At 38.6% G+C, this 25,101-nt stretch overlaps 1 long non-coding RNA gene across 1 annotated transcript in view; it reads right to left on the bottom strand.

Annotated features, from left to right (window-relative positions):
• LOC135438812 (uncharacterized) overlaps positions 1–25,101 on the bottom strand; it is a 113,292-nt gene that overhangs the window by 56,548 nt on the left and 31,643 nt on the right. The window contains exon 3 of the long non-coding RNA XR_010437938.1: positions 2,594–2,723. This is a non-coding gene — a long non-coding RNA (uncharacterized LOC135438812). The remainder of the gene's footprint in view (positions 1–2,593; positions 2,724–25,101) is intronic.

Below are 25,101 nucleotides of genomic sequence, written 5' to 3'. Positions count from 1 at the left end.
GTTACAGTATAAACCCATAATAATGGATCATACAATTGTCTGCTTCAAAAAAGCTTGTCAAAAGCAAATTGCGGCAAGTCAATCGAACCTTGCATAATGTCGTGCATTCTAAATGTGCGGATTCTTTGGCCTAGTGGGGGATGCTATAGCACAACGAAATGGTTTGCACTTTAGTTGCGAATCGTATAGAGAGATTGATGGCAAAATGCGGGCGTTTATGCGGCAGACCAGGACTGGATTTAGAGGGCTGATTGTTGGATTTCGCAAACTAAACGATCAGCTCACAGCCCAGGATACCCAATTCAATAGCCTAAAACTGTTGGATAAGACTCCAGGGTATAAAAAGTTCACTCCTCGTGACTTGCCGTTGCCAAATACCCTTCAGCCTCCGACGGCAATTCAGCAACCTTCTACCTCGATCACATAGCAGCTCATCTTTTTTGTTACTGCGGTATCTGTAAGGTCTGCTGTGGCACTAGTTCTGTTTCGAAATATGTGATCGGTATGAGAAAAACGAATTGACTTACCCGAGTCGTCCGCTGTCGTAGAAATTGCTGCAGAGCGACAGCAACTATTAAATTTACAGCGGCCGCTAGAAGGCTCGTCGTCCGGACTACCGTCTGTTTTAGGTACCATAGCTAATAGTGTTCCCACTGTCCCACCTGTGGCCCCTAAGCCTCTAGTGGGCGTCCCCTCAATTCACATCGGATGGTGTAAAAGCTTTTTTACAGGCAATAATTCAAGCCCCAGACATAACTGTAGGAAAACTTCAAGCTTACCTATGAGAGGGACATTTCATCCTTGTAAATAAATGTTCCACCAGAAATATTTACAAGAATCTGATAGGGACCTCCCAGATGTTGATTGGTCATCGCCATTGAATTGAAACTATCTGTTTCCCTCCTCAAAGGAATTTATTGCTGGCCTACATGAAATGTCCCTACGGCAGGTTAATCGGATGCGTAATTCATGAAATATGTCTATTGATCTGATCTTAATGTTGGATTCGTTCGACAGTGTTGTACACAGGATTGACCCACTTACACTTCCTGAAGACCCTTTTCATCCAACTCTGGATATAGCCCGAGTGCCTATCAAGGGTTCGGAATTAGCTGATCGTGTAGATTGTTTTCGTAAGGCTGATCTTGATAAGCTAATTGATCTTATTCTGAAAGTCGATTGATCACAACTGTACAATTGTGCAGATATTGGTGTTTAAATAAATTATTTTATGATACCTTGTACTCGATCTTCGTTATCTGCGTCCCTCTTGATCACCCAGCGAGGTCTGATAGGCCTCTCTGGTTCTCAACTAATGAGATTAAAAAATGGGAAGTTTAAGAAATCGGGAAATCACTATAATTGCTCCCGCTATGCAGTTTCCCGATTAAACTTTTCGACGCGAAATTCCATAAAGATTACCTTCGCCGTTGTTGCCTTCAGTTTGCAAATAATCCCAAGATACTTTTTAACTATTTTTAACTCCGATCTTAACCGATCTTAAAACTTTTTGAATTTTCTGTGAACACCTCATCTTTTCCTACCATTTGGAAAAAATCGTTTATTATCTGCAACTGCAACGTTTATGTAGGTCTATTATTTCACCTTCCCACCCTTCCCTGCTTGAGTAAAGTTTGCTAGCGATTGATGGGTATAAGAAAATAATTCAGACTGACGTCACTCCTTAATGGTTCATATATTATGCCTTATCGGATTCCCAGTCAATCTTTTAAACTCGATTTCAGAGAATTTACGTGACGATCCGTACACGACAAAGTCCCTTTATATATCTTTGGTACGACCCATACTAAAGAACGGCTCATATATCTGGTCGTTATAATATTCTATTCATCAATATAGAATTGAATCTGTACAGAAACAATTATTGTTGTTTGCCCTTCGTGGCTTTAAACTTAGATACCACAGTCTTTCCTCCTACGCCCTTCAAACTCCTGACAGTAATGAGCTTAAGATTTAAGTAGTAGCGGCAGCAATCCATGCTTTTTAAATATACTTTAACTAAACAGTCGATAGGTTTAATCGCCGCACAACAATTAGCTTTCAGGAATCATTAAGTTTTTTAAAATCAGCAATGAGCTCTGCGATAATGAGCTTTTCTTATTTAAATTCGGAGGATCACCTCTGAAAAAAATACCAGATGATAAAATATTAAAAAATACTGACCACAGTAAAATATTTGTTCCTTACCTGGCGACCCATATGTATCTATTAGTGTATGATATTTGTATACGTTTGTTCATATTATATGTATTCATTTGTATATTTGTATTGTGAGATGGCACAGCCAACCTGCTCTAGAAGTAACGCTAATACAGAAGTTACAGAATTTTCAAAAATGCGTCATTCTAATCATAGTGATTACACTATGAGTGCATGGAACTACCACAAGCTTTAGTTTAGTGCCATCCAAATGGCTTTTTACAGCGAAAGGAAACATTTTAAAAAAGTGCGTATCCGCATACTCTTAAGGTCTTTCCTAACTTATATATTTAAGTATTTAAGCTTTACTGAAAAATTTTTAGATTTGGTTTGAATATTACGATACATCGAGGCATCCATAAATAATATTCACCTGTATATTGGAGTAGCTTTGTCATCTCGGTACCACAGAACTAATATAGCTTCATCACCGTCGTTAGTTGTTACATTACATGGAAGGTAAACATTTTCAGCAGTCAAAGAATCTATCGTCTGAATGAAAGCTAGAATTTATAAAATATTAAAATTTAATTTAATTGATAAATTCATTCATTCAGCAGTTTTAGGCTGAGTTAAATATAGCACTATTAATAAAACGGGTAAATTCTTTTATTCCCTGAACTCATTGGCAATGGAAAAAATCCGTCCGCCCGTTTGAATGAACGCAAGGATCTCGGAACCTATAAGAGCTAGAGACTTGAACATAGGTCCTCCTAGTGCCCCAGCAGTACGAGTTTACGAGTACGAGCCCCGATAGTCGATAAACAATCGATAAAAATCAATATCGAAATCCTTTTCTTTCAGCAAATCTCGTAAGTTGACATGTAGCTTCTTGAAAAGTATATAGATATCAAGTATCTTTAATTTTATAGCTATTGATACCGCTCCGCCTACACAACAAAGATATAAATCAAATAAATAAATCAATTGGAACTACTCACCAATTTAAGCCACAACTTTAATGCAATTGTCTTTTTGGATTATACGAATATTCTATACCATAATAAGATCAACTGATGAAAATTTCTTTAAGATCGGTTGGGAAACACAAAAGTTATTTGAAAACAAGTAAGAGGTTCTAGTCGGGAGCTCCCGACTAGGGGATACCCTGAACCCTCTTATTCCAACACCAAATGCAGCTCGCGCTACGCGTTTTTTTGATTTAGTAGTAATAAAGAAAAATGAAAATAAAATAAAAAATCAGTTGCGAGTTCGAACCCTGCCAAGGGAACTTTTTTTTTAAAGCGAACGGGCGCGTTGGTGTTGGAATAAGAGGGTTCAGGGAATCCCCTAGTCAGGAGACCACCGCCTAGAACCTCTTACTTGTTTTTGCATATACTTATTACTGCTATCCTCCTCAATGACTTTTGCTGCAACGCATTTGCATATGAATCAAGTGCTAAGCGAAAAAATCATTCTTGCCATTGCAAGGTTACAAGTGCGAGATTTAACAATTGCGTATATAAACTAAGTATTCCTGTCCGCGATGCTACAGTTATTGGTGTCGAACTTCCTTCTTATATGGTTACCGGTGATGCGCTCTCAATGGACATCGAAGTTTGATTTCACTTTGGAAGACACTGACCTTGTGACTCAGCAATAAAAGGAATATATTTAAGGCGATGGCCGCAGCAATGTTTATTAGTCGAGTGTCGACTTTAGCAATCTTACCAGAACTGAATCTAGGGCCCTAAGCTACAAAGCTATAGCCAGCAAGCCGACTCAACCTAAGCGATAACGTTGATCTTGCGACACATGCAAGATATCAGGCTACCGCTGCTGACTGTTGCGATCAGGGCACTGAACCGGATCATACGCTGCGTCAGCACCATGCGCGCAGTTATTAGGGTTGCTTACACAATACTAAAAAGCAATGTACGAGGGGCACTCGTTTAGTACTCTCCCCTCAGTACCGGGTCGTGACCAATTCTATGAGAAATCAATTTTTAAAACTTAATGCAGCTAAGCTGCTCTCGAGTAACTTTGACTCGAGTTTCGAGTTGCTTAGCAAATACAAATTCGAGCCTCCACCCAATCGCTGGTTAGAGCCTCAATTTTTGCATTTGCCCTCCGTCGGTCCATACACCTACTCCTCTTTTGTCCCTGCCTAACAACTTGAATTTATCTCCAATGTTGTCTTTATCGCCTTCTCCTAGCGTTTGTCCCTTATTGTATCCCCTGTAGTAGTCCCAGTAGTCCCTGCAGTTGCACCTGCGCAAGTGAGCGAAACTGCTTCAGTACCGTCCACTTTTGGCCGCAAAGGTAGACCTGAGCGAAATCTAGCCCAGATTGTAAAAAGCAAACTCGGTGCCTATTTGGCCCCACCAACTCAAGTGTTACCTTCAGCCCAATCAGCTCCTACCTTAACTGTTGTTGCCACCCGGAGGCAAGTTTTTGTGTCCCGACTTTCGTCTGACACAACTTGTGAGTCATTGGGTGCCTATATTGCTAGCAAATCTTTTGCTAGCATGTCAATTACCAAATTTAATTTCTCCACCCCTCGTGATATAGCATCATTTAAAATTAATGTTTCACATGATATCTTCCCAATCATTTGTGATTTTAAATTTCGGCCTCCGCTCATAATTGTTCACAAGTTTAAGCAAAAACAGCGAAACCCAGTCACCCTTTCGGTCCCCTCGATACAAGGTACCGTTACTGACCCAAAAAACTAAATTCGTCTTCCGACTTAGTTTCCATTCATTATCAGAATTTCAGAGGCCCATTTCCAAACTTAAACATCTTTTTATGGCTACCGCTTCAGAAGCATGGTTAAATTCAACCATATCTGATTTTGAAGTTTTTCCCAACAATTTTATTGGGGTATTAATTTTTTTGGTGGGGTATTAATTGCCGTTAAAGACACTCTCCAGTCAGAACTTTTCTGTTTTAGTACCCCTACTGACGCTGAGATTATCTCAGTTAAGATTTCTTTTCCTACACGGAATATCTATATTACATGCTCCAAAGCTCCAACTTCTTCTGATATTCAAGTTTATATGAAACATATTACTTGAATTAAAGAAGTTTCTACACACGTGCGTGATAATGACAAACTTATAGTGTTAGGTGATTTTAATTTACCGACCATTTTTATTTTTTTGGTTATTATATACTGGTGAAAATTATGTAGTACCCTCAACCCAGCATGACTTTTTAGATTGCATGCTAGACCTTTCGTTGCCTCAAATCAATTCAATTTCTAATCATTTGAATAGAACAATTGATCTTGTATTTGTAAACGACTACCCTATTGCTTATGTTTCCAGTTCCCCTCCTTTATCTCTTCCTGAGGATGTATATCATCCAACTTTGAAAATTGCAACTCTCTCATTTCGTGCTCATCAGCTATCAATATGCCCCGCCGTTGCTTTTGCAAAGGAAACTACTCCTTGCATAATCAACGTATTCATGCAACTGATTGGTCTTTTTTACATGACACCCTAAACTCCCTCCTAGTTATGTGTATTACCAAGACAATTCCTTCGACTACTTCTTCAAAACCATCCTGGTCCACTTCCAGATTATCTAACCTAAAAAATATAAAATCTAAATTAAAAAAAAATTTAAAAAGTTTAATAAGTCTGGTTCGAGTACTGACTTGGCTAAATATTCCATAGCCAAGTCGAACTTATTTCTTCTGAATTCTCAATGCTATGAATTGCAAAGTGCAATTTGCCATCTTCTTTTTCTCTCGGGATGGATAAAGCTAGCAATGACTCTGATTCTGCTAACCTCTTTGCTAATTTTTTCCAATCAACCTACTCTTCAGTCTGTCCTAAAAATAATTCTTACCCTTATACTATTACTTCCTCTAGTTCTATACCTGTTCCTATTATTTCCCACTCCTCTCTCCTTTTAGCGATAAATTCTTTAAAATCTTCTTACTCTCCTGGGCCTGACAATATTCCTAGTTGTCTACTCAAGGAGTGTAGTTCTTCCCTTGCTTATCCATTTCTTAGGCTTTTTAATATATCCCTTGAGTCTTCTGTCTTTCCATCTCTTTGGAAAGAATCTTATATCATTCCTCTCCACAAGAAAGGTGGAAAGTCTGATATACAAAATTACAGGGGCATTGCAAAACTGTCCGCTATTCCTAAGCAAATCAATTGTCACCCCTGTGCAACATGGATTCGTAAAGAATCGGTCAACTACGACCAAACTGTTAGAATTTACTTCCTTGGTAAATGATACTTTCCTTTCTAAAATGCAAACTGGTGTCAGTTACACTGACTTCAGTAAGGCGTTTGACTATTACTCTTTAAACTTGACCGATTAGGTTTCCCTCCGTTTCTTTTGCTTTGGATTAGTTCTTATTTAAAAGGTAGGACCCAAAGAGTAATGCTGAGGCTGACAACCTCAAAACAGGTTCACGTTACTTCTGATGTTCCTCATGGTAGTCATCTTGGACCTTTACTCTTTACCCTTTTTATAAATGATCTCCCCTCGGCTATATCACATGCCCGTGTACTTATGTATGTGTACGATGTGAAACTTATTCTCTCATACATTAATACCCTACATTATTCTCGTCTACAAGATGATTTGAACGCTATGCAACTTTGGTGGTCTTCCTTGTTAATTGTTATCTTGTTAATTATACAATTGACAATACCCCATTGCAACGTATACTAACCGTTAAGGATCTATGCGTTCTTTTTGATTCTAAACTCAGCTTCAATCTGCATATAGATACCATCGTTAATGAGGCAACAGGTGTTGTAATATCTTTTTATATGTCGGTAGATATTATCGGATTTATTTGAGTTGATAAGTAAAACACATGCACGTCAGTGCGATCTGAAGTTCATATTGATAATGATTTTATTTTCTTCAGAAATGTTCTTTGCCTATGGATAACATATATAAATTTATGCTGTTATCGGTTAACAGCTACAAAGGGAGAGAGAGAAGAGCGAGTGTAGTCATACATATGTGCGCTCACTCTCGGAGCAGTTAAAGTGCAAGCTCAGCGTTCCCACGCTAGCTTGGCCTGCTCAAGTGGCTTCATGTTACTCATGTGCGCAGCACTGTATGTATATATGTATGTGCATACATATATACGATTATACTTATGCTATGCGCTTGAATTGATTTTTTATATTTTTTTTATACTTGCAACAAAATGTTACAAGTTGAGTTATGTATGAATACACTACACCTCCCTTTTTAAAGAAATAACGTAACATTATAAATGTGTTATTTAATTAAATTAATTATAACCTTTTTTTTTTGAAGCTTTTGTATATTTTTTGTTTTATAAAATTGTAAAATGTAATAACATTTTTTGAATTTAAAAATTGATTAAAATATATTGATGTAAAAATTGAAAAATTTTGATTATAAAAATTTAAGAATATAAATGGTTCCAATTTATGACCAGTACCTTATCTCCTACTTTTAATTTAAAGTTGACAATCTTATTGTCATAATATCTTCTATTTCTTGCCTTATGTTTTTCTAACATTATCCTAGCTCTTTAATATGCCTGTTCTAGTCTTTACTTGGTTTCCTTAGCGTAATCATCTATATTATATATAGGGTCAATATTATCTATTTTATTTAAATATTTTGGCAAGTTGCTCTGTTTGCCGAAAACTAACTCATATGGACAATAATTCTGTGCCATAGAGGGGGTCGTGTTGAAACAGTAAACAAAATATTGGAGCCATACATCCCAATCAGTTTTATCAACCGATATGTAAGAACGTATGTATTCGTTGAAAGCTCTATGACTTCTTTCTACTATTATACTATCTATCCTTAAGTATTTGAACAGGTCATTCATAACAGAATTTTTATATTCAGTTCATCGGACCAAACTTCAGTATAAAAAAATTCAAATATTGCTTTTGCAACAGTCTTAGCAGATTTGTTTGGTACTGGAATAGCTACAAGATATTTCGTGAGATCACATTTCAATGTAATTGCGTATTCGTCACCATTTTCAGATTTTGGTAGTGGACCTATAGTATCCACTATCACTCTGTCGAACGCATTTATCGGCTTTTCTGTAATGGTCATAGGTGTTTTTGTGTGAGTCGTTGTTTTTGACTTTTGGCATTTTGGACATCTACGTATGTACTCTTTTATATGACGCGTCATATTTTTCCAATAGTAGTGTCTTTTGATTTTATTTGAAGTCTTTGTTATGCCATTGTGTCCTCCTTGTACGGGATCGTCATGAAATGTAGACATTATTGCTTTTTTTTCTTTATCTATTAGCACTAACCAAATAACATATAGACTGGACAAACCGTACTTTTGAGGGTGACATTCGATATTTCTGCGGCTGGTCCAAACTCGCCTTCGTTTTTGTTCGGGTTCGAGACATGCCCGCATGCTCTCAGAAGCAAGAGAGTAAGAATACATATGGCCTGTGTCGGGGAACGGCAACGCTGTCTTTTTACTCGCTCACTCTACAAGAAACTGCTGTGGCTTACTCTCATCCATATGATTTGTGCGATAGAACGGCATCGCTGTTTTTTATCTCGCTCCCACTACAGGAAACTGCTTTGGCTTACTCTCAATGCTCTTTCAATTTGTCTATGTACCGTTTAAATGTTTGTGTGTGTATGTGTCCGCACAAGCAAAAATGCCCACAAATTCAATTTTTCTCAAAAGTCGGTGGCATATCTTCCCTTTTGAGGGGACGAGTAATATGAAATAATGAAAGGGTTTGCCAAGTCGATGCGAAATTCTTTCATTTTAGCTCGGTATTGCTGGAAAGGGTACCTAAGCGTTGGCATGTGTGCATTTAAAAGTTTTTGGACTTGCTATTCACGCATACTTGCATATTTTGTATATGAATAGAAGCATTTATGCGCTTGTGTGCCTGTTGGTCCCTGCCTGCCTGTCCGATGCAAATTTGGCAATATTTTTGGACTTCTGAATTTCGAGCTCTGCGCACACACACACAGAGACACAAATGTGTGTGAATGGGCTGATCATGGGCGCAAAATTTAAAAATATCATTATTGGCACGCGTTTGACGCGCGCCCTTCTTTTTTATGATTTAGGGCTTGAATTGATGAATGAATGTTGACCCCTTATTACCTGGAGATCAAATTCATACATATATGAAAAAGCTAAATATTTTAAGACAATAAAATTATTAATACTATTAACATATAATGGCTCCTTTTTTGTATTTGGTATATTTGAATATTTTAAAGAGTTTATTTTTAACACAAATTTCCTAAAATTAGTTAAGTGATCAGTCACTTGACCTACATATGCAGGTGCAGGTGTTTGCCAAAAGTTGACCCTTTCGGCCCAACGGGCTGCTGCAGGTAATGAGGGGTCAACATTCATTCATCAATTCAAGCCCTAAATCATAAAAAAGAAGGGCGCGCGTCAAACGCGTGCCAATAATGATATTTTTAAATTTTGCGCCCATGATCAGCCCATTCACACACATTTGTGTCTCTGTGTGTGTGTGCGCAGAGCTCGAAATTCAGAAGTCCAAAAATATTGCCAAATTTGCATCGGACAGGCAGGCAGGGACCAACAGGCACACAAGCGCATAAATGCTTCTATTCATATACAAAATATGCAAGTATGCGTGAATAGCAAGTCCAAAAACTTTTAAATGCACACATGCCAACGCTTAGGTACCCTTTCCAGCAATACCGAGCTAAAATGAAAGAATTTCGCATCGACTTGGCAAACCCTTTCATTATTTCATATTACTCGTCCCCTCAAAAGGGAAGATATGCCACCGACTTTTGAGAAAAATTGAATTTGTGGGCATTTTTGCTTGTGCGGACACATACACACACAAACATTTAAACGGTACATAGACAAATTGAAAGAGCATTGAGAGTAAGCCAAAGCAGTTTCCTGTAGTAGCGAGATAAAAAACAGCGATGCCGTTCTATCGCACAAATCATATGGATGAGAGTAAGCCACAGCAGTTTCTTGTAGAGTGAGCGAGTAAAAAGACAGCGTTGCCGTTCCCCGACACAGGCCATATGTATTCTTACTCTCTTGCTTCTGAGAGCATGCGGGCATGTCTCGAACCCGAACAAAAACGAAGGCGAGTTTGGACCAGCCGCAGAAATATCGAATGTCACCCTCAAAAGTACGGTTTGTCCAGTCTATATGTTATTTGGTTAGTGCTATTAGGGTCACCGGCCTCAGTAGCGCTACTCTACGTTTTTTAAAGATTTTTATTGCCCATTTTTTTAAAAGTATCAATTGAAATGAATTCAAAGATCTTTTCGCTCGGCGCCACTTTGAGTTGGCTGATTCCAAATATACCGGCTTCTTTTTCAAGCCTTTGAAAAATTTGACCTAAGTCGAGAGTTCAATTAGTATAAAGGTCGCTAATCTTAATTCTTGCAACAATCTTTTTATCATGCTTCAAAATACATAGCGTATTTGTTATGTGCAAGGTCACTATTTTTCATATATCGTCGTTTTTAATGACGTCGTATACGTTGGGCTTAGAAGCTTTATCAAGTTTTTGCCTTGTCAAAATTTCTTGTTCTTTTCCTGTGCAGGATTTATTTTGTCTACTTTGTTGTCTTGTAGTGATTTTCAAGACATTTGTGTTAGTACTTTTTAATTCTTTGATGGTTATTCTTGATAACGCATCTGCAACAAAATTGTCTTTTCCCTTTAGATATTCTACAGTGAACTCATACTCTTCTAAATCTAATCTCATTCTAGTAATTTTAAACTGGGATTTACCATTGAAAATAAATAAGTAATGTTGACCATATATGTATGGTCGAAAATGGGATATTGCCGAATGACTTGCTGCTAACTCTTGTTCTGTGGTATTTTTGTTGGATTCTCCTTTTGTGAATGAACGTGAAGCGTGTGCAACTGCAATTACTGCTTATCACCATAAGTTTGAGTTAGAACTGATCCGCAAGCTTGTTTACTTGCATCCGTTATTATACAAAATTCTTTTCTAAAATTGGGATTCTTTAGTAAAGAAGGATTCATTAGAGCTTTCTTTAAGTATTCGAATGCGTTTTGACACTCGGTAGACCATTAAAATTTTACATTCTTTTTGCAAAGTCTTGTTATATGACATTTTTGATAAAACGTCTGTAATAATTACAAAATGCAACTAATCGCTATCAGCGTCCGTAGGGACTGGGTATTTTTCAATGACATTATACTTTTTGTCATCTGGTATGACCTAGGAAAGTCACTTCGTGCATGAAGAAAGAGCATTTTTCTGGATGTAATTTAAGGTTGTGTTTCCTGCATAAGTCAAAAACGCTTGTTAAGTTATTGATCATATGGTTTTCGGAAGAACCGATGACTATTAGGTCATCCATGTACAAGAAAGCTTGTGAAGGATCTAATCCAGAAAAAGCGATGGTCGTCATTCTTTGAAAAGAATGAGGCGCTATTTTTAGACCATATGGTAATCGTGTAAAACGATAGGAGCCATTGCTCGTTGAAAAAGACGTTATGTTTCTAGAATTTTCTATTTGTGAAAACCGGACATTAAATCTAAGCATGAGAAATATTTTCCTCTGCCTAGCTGGTCAAGAATATCATCTATTCTTGGAAGTGGAAATTTATCGGACAAAAGTTTTTTGTTGATTTGACGATAGTCTATAACTAATCGCCATCTCTTAGTGTCGGACCCTGGTAGTCCTTTCTTGGGTACTAGAAGTATAGGACTATTGTTTTCTGATACAGATGGCTCTACTATTTTACCTAGAATGAGTTTATCTACTTGCTTAACTACTTATTCTTTGTGAGTATGAGGTATTCTGTAGTTTTCTATGTACACTGGTTCTTTATCTTTTAATCTCAGATCTTCTTTATAAAAATTGTTTGTTGTTATTGATTTGGTTTCTAATCCGAATATGTCTGTTTACTTGGTGCATAGTTCTCTCAACTTTGTTTTGAATAATATTGGGAAGTTCTTGTTTAGCTTTTTACTACTAAGTTGTCTCTTTCTTTGTTAATTTCGTTAACGATTTCATAGTTATTTAATGTTTTGTACTTTATTTGGTCTAGGCTAACAATTTTAATTGAATTTGTTGATTCGGAAATTGTGTTTTCAACAAAAATTGCTTCCACAATTTCTTGATTGGGAATTAGAATGTGATCTGTTATAAAGAATATTTTAATTTGTCGGATGACTTCGGAAAGGGCTAGTAGTAATGTGGCATTATTGTCACAAGTGTGAACTATTGATAATTTTATCGGATAGTTTAGGTTATTTGGTCGAAGTATTAGCCAATCACTACTTTGATTAACATCTAATTGACAATTGAATTTTTTTATGAAGTCTATTCCTATAATACCATCACTACGTATTGGAAAATCTTGTTCACTAAATGGAACTTATGCGGAATTTTGAAAATCCTTGATTTGTAATTTTTGTATTAATATTGTCAATTGAATCGACATTTTCCTTGAGTATTTAAATATCTGCACCAGTATCTATTAATAAGGTGTATTCTTTATTTGTATGTTCATTCTTAATTTTCATAAATATACTGAGGTTGACATTAATTGTGTATACAGGCATTAGTTGGGATCTGGCGATCTGCTGGTCTATTGCCGTTGGATTGGTTATTGCCTCGGTTGGAATTGTTCCTTCCTCTGTTGTAACCACGGGCATTTCCTCTGAAATGTCCTCTGTCATTGTTATTATGGTTTTGGTAATTTTGGTTATAATTACCATTGCCATTGCCTCTACCTCTTTGGTAATTGCGATTATTATTGCCTCTATTATATCTGCCTCGTTGACATAATACAGTACTGGTACTTCCAGTCATTTCAGTGCTACAATGAATATATTTACCCATTGCATCATTAAATGTATTAAGTTTCCTGCATCCAGTATTATGCGAAGTTTTTCATGTTTGCAATTTTTAGTCATTGCAGATATTGATTCTTTAGTTGAGAATTTGTCTGCTTTGTCAGGGTCTAGGCCATCGTCAATATAAGCTGCCTCGAGTTGCTTACGCAAGTTATCGATTTCAACTGTATATTGTGCTGCTGTTTTGCCTTTTTGTTGTACGTTTAGCAGCCTGGCCTTGATTACGTCGGTTGATTCACCTTTGACGTTAAATTTTAATTTATTAATAATGCCAGTGATTGTTGTTTCATTTTGGCATTTGTGTAGTATTGGGCCAGTTATTTTTGATTTGATCACTTCAACGGCCAAATCTTCTAGGTTGCCTTTTGTTCGTTCTACGAGCCTTAAAGCTGTTAAGAAATGATTTAATGACAGTTTTTTACCGTCAAATTCTTGGACCTTAGACGCAATTTGTCTTACGTATTGCCTGTCTAGGGCTACTTTATCTGGCATGGTAGACTCTGTACTTTCTTCCAGTGTCTCAATGTCGCCATCACTATTTGTATCTATGATAAGCTTCGACTCATTCAAACCCTGACTGGTTCAAACCCTTCTGGTGAAAATAGATCTTCTGGTACATTGACTTCAATGTTGTGTCTATTGCCAATATTTATTTTTCTTTTGTTAAGGGATTTTATAATATCAGACAATGTTTAAGATGTTGGTTCGTTAGCCTATCTTTGAAAACATTTACAGTCCGTAATATATTGTTGTACTCTGTGATTATTATGGTTATATGGTGAATAGCGTTTCGACTTTGATTGTTGCGTCTTGTTGACACATTTGTAAGACTTTTCAAATTTGTCTTAAAGTTCTATTACAAGCCTGAAAAGAAAATATAATGCGTGTATTTTTTCTATCGGTTTCTTGCCCGTCACGAAGTGCATTGATCGATTATACTTTAAGGTAGCGTGTAAGATTAGTTCGACAGTGTCATCGATTATCTTCTCAAGCTTAATGCATCGTGCGATTTCCAGCAAGGAGCTTTAAAAACGTTCTACCTGGCCGTTAGAGGAACTGTGGAGTGGTGGCCCGTTTACAACATTTACTCCGTATCTGTTTTTTTAACAAAGAGGTAATAATTTTGGTGTTAAAGGATGCCTTAGTATCGTAGTATATTATTTTAGTTTCGGAAAAAAAGTTCATAAGCTGGATAATAGGGGTTTTTGTCGTCAGAAATTGTTTCTTATCGGTCGAAAAGATGTTTGTGAAACATTTCTCTGGGAACTTTCATTTTAGCATCACACAGGCCCTTCAGAGCCCAGTTGATGTGCGTAACATGATCCCTTTCATTTTTAGAGAATATTATAACGTCGTTCACGTAAACATAGCACGTTTTGCCGATCTTTTCACGACGGCGATACCTCTTTGGAAAATGTTTCCCGCATTCTTCAATCCAAACGGTAGTCGACAGAACTCATTATTCCCGCCGTTTGCGGAGAAGGAAGTCTTCCTCTAATGATAACCGGACTTTACCAAATTGGCCAAACTCATAGGAATGTTGGACATTGGATATTTGTCGGCAATAGTTTGGTCATTTAGCTTCTTAAATTCAACGGCAAGGCGAATATTTTCGTTACCTTCTTCTTTTGTCGCAACCCTTTTTATCAACAACTCAAGTCGGGTTATTGTACGGGGACTTTGAAGGCCTGTCGCAGTTAATATTTGATTTATTTTTTTGACGAAATCCGCCACTCCCATGGGGTGAGGGTATAACTTCAAGTAGATTGGGTTAACGTCTTCCGTGCGGATTGTGGACACAGCAAACGTGTTAAATTCTGGCAGCGTTAGTGAAATTTACCTTTTCGCAATAGTAGCCTTTCGGACACAGACCCATAGTTCAAGGTTCCTGTCTCAGTATCCATGGTCGCTCCAACCTGCGCTAGCAAGACAAAACCGATGATACCATCGAACGATGTTAGTGAGTCTAGATAAAAAAAAGGGGAAGCGCTCCCTAAAAAATTTACCAAATCGTTTCAAAATGCTGAGTCAAAATCATCTTGAACCTCGGCTACCGCGGCCATGGCGTTATTGTAGTCTTGATTTTTTGTCTTGAGAGGCATGATGATATATTACGAATATGTGCACTCAAGTTTTAATCGACCCACCGGACTAAAGATATCAATATGTATTCTAGAGTACATCTCTTTGTCTCTTTAACTGACAGACTTAAGTACGGAAGGGCCTCGATACCATACTTAGCGGTTCGGAGTTTGTAGTACCTATCAGACTTGTATGTGAACAAATTTCCCATTTACGCATTAATTGTGATATCATCGATTTTTACCGTTGATTTTATCGCATTGTAGAACATCGAGCATGAAGTCTTTTAGATTCTTCACCGAAGACAGTTTCTGTTGGTTAAATGTGATTCCAATCATCCCGATGCCAGAGTCGGATAATCTGTCAAGGATCTTAATTTGGATGAAAAAGCCGCCACTAGCGTTCCCGGCACAGCCACATCCACATCGTGGTACCTTGGGCTTTGGATGAATCCGTTTCACAATCACTGCAACCACAATGGATAAAATTTATATGATCCCTCAAATCATTGTCGTCGATTGCAGTACCCCGCTTTTGTTTCCAAGCTGAGCTGACAGATATGCAACTGTATAAATTCTCTGACGCGTCAATATGTGCTTTCGGCAATTAAGTGCATGTGCCCTCGAAATTCGAAATTGATACATATTTTTTGCGCTTTTAACCTGCTTTTGTTTGTACATTTTACATTTCTTGTTATTTATTTCATAATTTTTTATTACTTTTTCAAAGTGCTATCTGTTGTGCAGCGTAAGTATATTAATTATTGCATTTATCAACCGCAGCCTCGGTCCGTTGTTGCGAGTGTTCATATGTGTGGTCACTTGTGCATATTCAGCTTTTGCATCGCGCTCTCATAAATTTTTGGTGTATTGATCCATTTATAAAATTGGTTGTGGATGAATATTTTTTGAGCGTTTGATTGCTCTACTTTTGTGCGCTGTTTTTCGTTCTCTCTGCGCTATCGCAACTTTATTCTGTTTAACCTTGACCCTAGAAGTCAGTATGTCGTACTGTAAGAAACCTGCCTGCTCAAGCAGGACTAAAAATTCAGTACATTCGCAATTTCTTGATTGCTGGTTATGTTATATTACAATGCATGCTAAGTGTGCAGGTCTCGATGGTCGTGCCCGGTACGCACCGACACTCAAATTAATTTCTCTAGAATGTATAATTCTGTGCGAAATCAATTTTTAAAACTAAAAAATGTGGCTTAGCAGCTCTTAAGTAACTTCGACTCAAGCTTCGAGCTGTTTCGCAAATATTAATTTAGGTCTCAAACTAATCGCCGATTATAGTCTCAATGTTTGAATTTGCCATCTTCTCAAAAACCGTCACCACTTTTGTCTGTTACTATAAACTTTGATTTATCGCTTTCTCCAACCGATCCGAATATCACCCCTGTGGTATCCCCTAGAGTAATCCTTGTAAGCCCTATCTTAGAAAACCAATTTTTGGTGTATTGATCCATTTATAAAATTGGTTGTGGATGAATATTTTTTGAGCGTTTGATTGCTCTACTTTTGTGCGCTGTTTTTCGTTCTCTCTGCGCTATCGCAACTTTATTCTGTTTAACCTTGACCCTAGATGTCAGTATGTCGTACTGTAAGAAACCTGCCTGCTCAAGCAGGACTAAAAATTCAGTACATTCGCAATTTCTTGATTGCTGGTTATGTTATATTATAATGCATGCTAAGTGTGCAGGTCTCGATGGTCGTGCCCGGTACGCACCGCCACTCAAATTAATTTCTCTAGAATGTATAATTCTGTGCGAAATCAATTTTTAAAACTAAAAAATGTGGCTTAGCAGCTCTTAAGTAACTTCGACTCAAGCTTCGAGCTGTTTCGCAAATATTAATTTAGGTCTCAAACTAATCGCCGGTTATAGTCTCAATGTTTGAATTTGCCATCTTCTCAAAAACCGTCACCACTTTTGTCTGTTACTATAAACTTTATTTATCGCTTTCTCCAACCGATCCGAATATCACCCCTGTGGTATCCCCTGGAATAATCCTTGTAAGCCCTATCTTAGAAACTGCCCTTTCAGCGAAACTACTCTAGCCCTTTAGACCGTTCAAAATTAGCGGACTGGACTTTTGTAGTCCAATATGTGGCACATTGGGCATCACGGCAGAGATATAATGAAAATGTCCATTGAAAGAAACAGTTTGCTTACTGACCAAGCTAAGGCCTAACAAATGAACACAGAAGAACTTTAAATTACAAAACAATATTTCAGTTAACTAATGCCGAATTCCATTTCGCACAACATTTATTTATTTGTTTTAAATTCGGTTTTAAACTCGTTCGGTTTGAGCAGCTCATAGTAAATGACGCCCAGCTGATCCCACCAAATATAGAGCATTAGCTTGGATCCATAGATATTTGGTCTTGGCGTTGATGACGATGTGTGGCCGGAGTATCCATACGATTTTTTACGTTTGGGGTTATCGTAATGGATTCACTTTTCTTCGGCAGTGACGATGCGATGCAAAAACCTTTCCTCTTTTGACGCGCGAGCAGCTGTTCGCACGTCATAAGCCGCCTCTCCACGTGTCGCCACGTTTGCCGACTGCTGACAAGTCAACTCCCAATGATGCGGACAATTCTTGGAGCGTTTGACACGGATCTTCGTCGAGTAACGTCTCCAATTCTTCGTCTTCGAACTTTTTCAACTGACCGGGACGTTCCTTGTCTTCGTTGTCAAAATCACCAATTTTGAAGCGTCGAAACCAGTACTGACATGTTGATATCGATGGAGTATAACACCCGTAAGCGAACTCGAGCAGCAAACGACTCGCAGCAGCAGTTTTCTTCAAATGGAAGCAGAACAATGAAGTTTCCCACAAATTGCTTTTATTCGGCCCGAAAGTCGACATATTGAATGATCTTGTAATGTATGTTGCTTACACTTGTGCAAGATGACACATACTGACAATCCAAGCTATAATATAGTGTTTTGGAGCGAATATAGTTTTGGGTGCCCACATGCAACATACGTTTATAAAACCTTTAAAATGAATTCCAACTCCTAATAGATGTCTAGTACCGACAAAGATACGAGCAGTAACGCATCCACTAAACAGATAGTGAGAGGGGGAGCCGATAAACTTATCAGCAGCAAGCAATCCGTCCGCGCAGTTAGCAGCCGCACAAAATAGAGCAGCAACAAAATTAGGCGCTTTTCATAGAGCAAAAAGCGATGAGATCACAGCTGCAACGCAGATTGAAATCGGTTTCACCGCAGTGGAGCAGCAATTTTGCAAACGCTCCTCCACGAGCCACCCACACGATGAGACGTTATAAGTCCATGAAGCCTATCATACCTGGTACCTTTCCGATTCTGACGCGGTTTTTTATTAAAAAAGGTAAGTTTAATTAAAAACCCTTCTAGTATTAAAATAAATTAAATTAAGCAATTTAAAACATACATTATTTAACACGTCTAAGTTCTTTGCCAAAGAGGTCGACCGTGCAATATGTAAAGACTCCTATTAACCGGTCAACCTTCACGGCAAAAGGTACAAATGAGCGGTGTCTGCTTTGTAGTTTAGTCGTTGTTGTTTGGTGTCTTAATTATGTGTAACATTTCGAATGTATGACCTTTGTTGTAGTGTTATTCCTGCTTTAGGATTGTTGTCGCATAAAAGTTTCAGGTATCTTCAGGGTATCTTTTGATAAAACTATGGATCAGATCAACGCTCTACGATCAACCTTCTTAAAATTGTGATACTGTAAACAAATATTTAGGATAAGTATATTGATTTTCTGACAAATCGGCGGCCGGTATCCTCCTTCAGTATAATTTAATGTCAGTGATACAATTTAATTGTCGACCTTTGACGTTCTGAGCCACAGCCAAAAAACTTTTAACTAATATAATTTGATAAATAAACACATTATAACGAGTTCTTGTGAAAAGTCGAAATCGACTTTAATTCTTGGGTCAGTTTCAAAACAGTTGCTCAAAAACATTGGCAACTCAACAGTTGGAGTCCCCGGCGAGGTTTATTTTACAGTGCATATAAGCAAAATCAATCTGCAACTGCCATTATAAAAGTCAAACAAGAATTATTCTGACTTGTTATAATGAGGCAGTTGCAAAACACTTGTGTGTGCTGACAATATACAACTCTCAAAATTTGCTTATACATAGACGCTGCAAGTTGACTTTCGCGCTCTCCCTTTTGTGCGGTCATTCGCTGGCTTAGATTATATACATACCCTTGTACATAAGCAATTGCACAATTTGTCGCGTTTTTTGGATGCGTTGCATGCGCTTACCGTTCTTTAGCTTAACAATTTAGTGTTCTGACTTACCGTTTGTGAAAAATAAATCATGCAAGGCGAAAACACAAATGATATGCAGGCAAACAAGGTGCTTTTTCAAAAACGGAAGGCAGCTGCATTGTTTGAGCGAGCCAAGGGTATTGAATGGGACTTATCTGAGGAGATAATTAATACCTCTTGTGCCGTAAAATGAACATACTAAGTCTGAAATTGAATTTGTATGAAATTGCCATCAAATTACGCGTTCATTTCGATTAGGTGATAGCCATGATTGAAGTCCGCGTTCGGGTAAATATTCAGCAAAGTCAGCTTAACGTCCCGTCTCAGTCTACTTTTGGTCGTGGTTTTGTTAAACCAAACTGCAATCCTTGCCAACAAAACGAGCTTGCCCGAGCTCATTATTACCATATTTTCCGGTAGCTATACCAAATATTCGGATGTCATCGCAATGTTTGAGCCGGTCGTCGACAGGGATACTGAACTGTCGAATATTGAAAAGTTGCAGCATCTCCGCTCATGTTTGTCTGGACTCGATTCGGTTCGATCGTTGGAGTTTTCAGGTGCCAATTATCGTGTGGCACTGGATATTCTAAATAAAAAATGTAGTAATAACCGTCTTGTTTTCCAGGCATACATCAATGAGATTTTTGGGCTCAAGAGGGTAGATTCGGAGTCGGCTTCAAAACTGCGTGATTTCTCCGACATGGTCAATTTACATATGCGTGCCATGCAAACTTTGGGCAGTTTGGAGCAAATCTCAGGATGCACAATAGTGCATACGCTAATACGCAAATACTTTAACCCAGTAAAAGGGAGCTTGTAGCCGAGACTAACCAAAATGTCTGAAAATTTTGTGATGCATCCGGTCATGGGATCTACAGTAAATTTGGAAATTCGTCTCCATCCCTTCGGCATGAGAAAGTTATTAAGCATGCCCTTTGTTATAACTTCCTAAAGAAGCGACATTAAACTCGGTCTTGTAGTAGTAGTCATTGTCGTACTTGTAGAGGAGAGCATCATACCCTGCTTTTTTTTTTTTACTACATCACAAGAAATTAAAGCATCGACACCATCACTTACATTTTCCACTTCGAGCGCTGCCACTTCGAGTCACTCTCACTCCACTACATCTCTTGCTGTCCAAGTTCTTCAGTCTGGAGTTGTGCTCTTGGCCACTGCAGTGGTAATGGTAAAGAATAATTTTGATTCCTTGGTTCCCTATAGGGTCCTATTAGACTCAGGCTCTCAATTCTAGTTTTGCATAGATGCCTCAGTTAAAGAAAACCAGATCGTCGGCAATTGTCACGGGTCTCTGAGACACAAGCGTCTCTACTGAAGGATCGGCTGTTAGGATTTATATGAAGTCACAAGATTCAGACTATTCAGCCACCTTTGATGCTCTTGTGGCTTCAACAATTACCAATAGTCAGCCTAGCTCCATCATCGATACATCGGAATGGAAAATCCCCTCGAACATAGGGTCGGCTGATCCTGCGTTCAACAAACCACAGCGGGTCAATCTTATAATTAGAGAGAGCCTCTTCTACGAGCTTTTGTCTGTTGGGGAAATAATGCATTTGCCAGGAATATCTTCTGCAAAAGACTCGTCTTGGCTGGGTCGTGACCGGTGGTTTTTGAGAGAATGCGCAGTACCTAGTTGTTGGCTGCCGGCCTCACTCCTGCTAACGATGCTGTTTACTTTGACGTTCGTCTGGATGATTTGGTTCAGCGTTTTTGGGAAGTTAAAATCTTGGAAGAGCCCCATGGTATACGCCAGCTAGGATGAGTTGGAGTGTGAGCAGCACTTTGCCAATAACTTTGAAGTTGAGTTCAGAGTTGCTAGGTCGATTTCTCAATTTTGAGCGAAAATTGAGTCGGCATTGGCATCTGAAGAAGCACTACTCCGTACCGCCTTGTACGGACCAATTTACTTGCGATGAAAGATCGGCGATTGCACGTGATACGGCCTGGAGGGAGCTATACAGCAGCTTTCGGAACGTTCGACATTTTTCATTTTCCAGAGTGGTGTTCTTCGAAGAAGCTGAAGTTAAAATCCATGGATTTTGCGATGCCAGTGTGGAGCCCTATGGAGCCTGCATCTACTTGGTGGTCAGAAGTTCTCTAGCCACAAGTCGTCTCCCCTGCTCCATGTCTCGAGTTCCGCCATTAAAAACATTGACTGTCCCAAAGCTGGAATTATGTGGAGCGAAGCTGTTGGCTAATCTGATGCATGAAGTCAAGCGCACAGGCATCTTCGTCAGCCAGTTCTATTGCTGGTGCGACTCGTCCGTTGTGTTATTTTGAATTAGAGATGAGCCCTTCAAATTCAATGTTTTCGTGGCAAATGGTGTGGCTGCCATACACAAACTTACCGCCAGTATAAGTATAGTATGGAATGGCGATATGTTCTGACGGACAGCAATCCAGCTGTGATCCTTTCTAGAGGAACATTTCCTGACGTCCTAGCTCAATCGGAGCTCTGGTTGCATGGCCCGTCATATCTATTAGATGGTCGCCAAAATTGGATGGCGTCTTGTCTTTCTGAAATACAAACAATTGAATTGAGGAAAAGAATGCTGCTACTCGTGGCAAACCCAGTCAGATTTGATCCGACAACGCAACAAACTTCGTTGGAGCGAAGAATGAGCTGATATATTTAAAACGCCTTTTGCTTAGTGATCCCCACGTGGAAGCAGTTCTGTCTTGCCGATGACATAGAGTGGAATATCATACCACTTTAATTAGGATATGACAGGTTTCTCAAAGGAAATAATCGTACGCCTATTAACAATTTTTAGATATCCCGCGATAACCATCGGGCGATCCCGATTGACAGCACTTAATAAGGAGATAAGATAAGACAGGTTTCTTAGAGAAAACGATTTTATGCCCATTAAAATTTCTATGAATTCTTCGATAGCCAACGATACCCAGAATAATCATTATATTGTTGACAAGGTCAATTAGCTGTCACAGATTGGTAGCACAGATAAATGGCGGAGAGTATAGTCCAAATATTTTCGGACTGGCTGGTGGAAATGCCATGACCTAGAGACTCGGCGAAACTAGTAGGAGAGTGTGATGACACTGGCCTCTTAAATGATGCTTATTTGGCCGCCTGACGAAAGGCATTAATGACAAGACATAACAGTCGAGCAGAAAAAAAAGTGACGTCCTTATCGCTTTCACTGTTAACTACTCCAGATTTGGCCCTAAACTTCTTCTTTCCTTATTATTCCAAATAAAAGGCATTAGGTCATTATGCTGAGACATAGCTATAGCTTAAACTGCCATTGGAATTATCGGTCGAAAATCGGATCTTGAATGGATAATTTCTTTGTTTATCAAGTTATATTGACCTTACTAGGAAGTAATTAGTTTTACTAAGCTCCACATATATGTGCAAAATCTTAACAATATTTAATAGTTAAGCTTTATAAATGAGCCAAAGAGCCAACATTGCCCTAATATATTATATAGCTCAATGGGAAAAATCGGTCAAAAAATTAGTTTTTGAAGGGCAAAATATTCTGGATGTCAGATATTTTTTTTTAAATTCAGCATTTGTGGATTAGATAAGATAAGACAGGTTTTTGAGAGAAAACCATTTTATGCCCATTACAAATTAATATATATATCGATAGCCACTTCGTGATAAACGGCGGAGAGTACAGTCCAGATTTTTGCGGACTGGCTGGGGGAAAGGTCTTACGCATGACCTAGAGACTTGGTGAAAATAGTGGGAGGAGGTGATGGCACAAGCCTCTTAGATGGTGCTTATTTGGCAGCCTAACGAAAGTCATTAATGACAAGACATAAAAAAAGTGACGTCCTCATCGCTTTCACTGGTAGCTACTCCAGAATTGGGCGCTAAAATTCTTCCTTTCCTGATTATTCAAAAATAAAACGCTTTGGTCATGAATATCCCGTCTTTCTTATTAGGGGATGTTAATAGCGTAAGTACTAAAGAAGCAAAACAGAAAATCATCCTCAATAACATTAAATATGTAAAATGAGGCCAAGCAAGAAGAAGCAACATTCGTACCCAACTAGAATGGCGACATCCGTCCAGCCAACGGCCAATATCCTAATGAACAACAAGAACATACAAATAAGACTCTCGTCGGGAGTTCCCGACTAGGAGATACCCTGAACCCTCTTCTACCAACACCAAATGTAACTCGCGCTACGAGCTCGTTTGGTTTAGCAGTACAAAAAAAATTTAAAATAAAAAGTTTCCTTTTTAGGACACGAATTCGTAAAACTCAACAACAGAACCAACATTAATTAATTGAAAATAAAAAAAACGAATTCGAATAGAAGCACATACACACAGCACAGAAAACAATACAATCGCAATTGCAATTGTTACGGGGCGAAGTGCACATAGCTGTTGTCAATAAGTTCTACTGAGTCTCGCATTTTTTTGTAAGCAGCGCTCGCTTCATACACTGGAAGAGCACCATTAGAATTAGTTTTTACATACAAAAGTCGGTCGCACGCAGCTGCGCAGAAGTGAAAGAGAACAGAAGCGCGTGCGAATGTAAGTCTCATAAGCTTTTAAAATATATGGTGTTAAATAATAGAAAGATAATAAAGATTTCAGCGCACATCGTACAGTGTACAGAATACAGCGAACAACGAATCGAACCGTTTCGAATCGTATCGTATAGTATCGAATCGTACCATACACCATCGAAATAATTGTTTCCCTTGGACGCTTGAAATCCCTGCCAAATACGCTTGCGAAGCAAGCAACTTGCGAACTCGAAACCTGAGCTGCGTATAGAGAGATACGTGGTACAAGAGTTAAACTCAAAAACTCAATCACACAAAGCTGCCATAACCACATAGTGAAACTCGTAGTGTTGGTGTGGCGAGATGCCAGAGGGTGATGAACAAGATGCAATTTCGCGAAGGACGACAAGAGGTATTCAACCTGTAGAACTGCATCGTAACGGCATGGTCAACGGGAAAGGCTATCGGATCGCCTGTTCCTACTGGAGTATAAGTTAAAGTCGCCGGTGTAGAAAAAGCTAGCGGAGCAGCAAACACGGAAATTTATAGTGGCTGTCCGTCTACGTCGTCTGCATCTACTGGCCCAAGTAAAAGTTCAACAGCGATGCAGCAAAGAACCGGGCAAAATGGAGCATTCTTCGACCCTTTGGGATGCCAAGCGTGATCTGCAAGCAGAAACAGGTTACGGCAAATTGGAGTGTACACCCCAGTTTACCATATCAAGCAAATACGGCGGTGTTTAACCAGGCTACGTAGCCCAGTACTGTCGCGTACACAAAACACGGTAGAAAACCCTGAGGCTCTCAGCAAAAACATTATCAACAAGAACAGGAGAGGGTGTTACGTGCGAAGTTCGCCGGTAACCACCGTCTATCAGATTGCGACGACTTTAGATCCAATAGTAAAAAGCAGCGCTGGGAACGTGTTAAAGAACAGCCGCTCTGTTTTTGCTGCTTTATGCGACATCGCACAAAACAGTGTAAATCAAAGGAGAAATGTCACGAAGATGGTTGTGAGTCAAAACACCATGTGCTGCTACATACGCCTACCGCCAAGGTAGAAACAATCGGGTTAAGTCAATGAAGTCGTAATGCCGTTATGTTTCATGGCAGGTCCAGAAGTAAAACACTGTTTCGATATGTTCCAATCACACTCTATAGTAAATCAAAAAACGTGCACACATATGCATTAGT

The sequence above is a fragment of the Drosophila montana genome, unplaced genomic scaffold (genome assembly GCF_035044405.1).
Source record: "Drosophila montana isolate Dmon_TW-CO22-7 unplaced genomic scaffold, ASM3504440v1 contig_384_1, whole genome shotgun sequence".
NCBI lineage: Eukaryota > Metazoa > Arthropoda > Insecta > Diptera > Drosophilidae > Drosophila > Drosophila montana.
The sequence above is the reverse complement of the archived record's forward strand: the minus strand, read 5'-3'. Positions and strand labels throughout refer to the sequence as shown.